We start from the raw sequence: 1,095 nt of genomic DNA, 5'->3' as shown, positions 1-1,095 counted from the left end.
TAAAAAAAAAAAAAAGATCTTCTTTGGGATTCCTTAGGACAAAGAAAATGCAAAAAGCAGTAGATTAGATGGAAACTCTGACCCAAGCCCCGACACAGAAATCTATATAGTAATTCTCCCTAATATATAGGAATTGACTTAGGACCTTTCTACTGTAGTGCCCTGATAAAAGATTTAATATCGTATCGGAAAAATAAATTCTCCCAATGTTAAAGACGAAGCATATATTTCTACATATGGACGATGGGTGGCTTGGCTTTGCTTGACTGTATTTATTTGTTTGAAGGGAGAGTTCTCTAGAGAGGATAGAAGGAAGAGAATGACTGTGATCTTTAAGAAAGAAATAAATGTTTTCAAAAGAAAATCGATCTCTACTTTTTCATGCGTGTAAATGTGTATTTTCACCTTCCCTACCCATAGAATATAAACTTCTGGAGGGCAGAGACTGTTCTCTTTTTTTGTCCTGTATCCTCCAGGCCTACAACATAGTAAGCACTTACTTTGCTTATTGAATGAATGGATTTCTAAAGTCCTTTCTGCCTCTCAAATTCTGATTTTAGGGAATCCTAGTTTCTCCCTACAAAGGAGAATTAGAGAGCAGTGTTGCTATGCCTTTTCAGATTCCTACCTGTTCCAAAAAAGGAGCTGGGCCCCAGTGGCCCCGAAGCCCACAATGCTCACTCTTGCCTCTGCACCATTTGTTTGGGTGACTGCCATTAGAGGGCTCCTAAAATGGGTTCCTTCTACTATACTGTTTGGGCAGAATATTGATCAAGAGGTAATGATAATTTTGTTTTTTATGAAAATTTTGGCTGCTACCAGGATAACCTTCACAGTCTTTCATTCCCAACACATTCTGAGCAGACATGGTCCTTGGAACTTTGTGACTGCAAATGCCTGAATCATCACTGGCCCCATGAGCAAGACTACAAAGTTCCAGATGTTGAAGGACTTGTTTTCTTCCAAGGAGGGCAAGTTCCCCCACCCCCTGGATACCCCTTATCCCACAGCTGTTCCAAGTTGCCACCTCCAAGGTCTTGTCACTACCTCGGACCCTACTTTCTCAGGGTTCACTCCTTCCTCACAATAGTGGGG

The sequence above is a fragment of the Gracilinanus agilis genome, chromosome 2 (assembly GCF_016433145.1).
Source record: "Gracilinanus agilis isolate LMUSP501 chromosome 2, AgileGrace, whole genome shotgun sequence".
NCBI classification, from domain to species: Eukaryota; Metazoa; Chordata; class Mammalia; order Didelphimorphia; family Didelphidae; genus Gracilinanus; species Gracilinanus agilis.
This window is presented reverse-complemented; position numbering follows the sequence as displayed.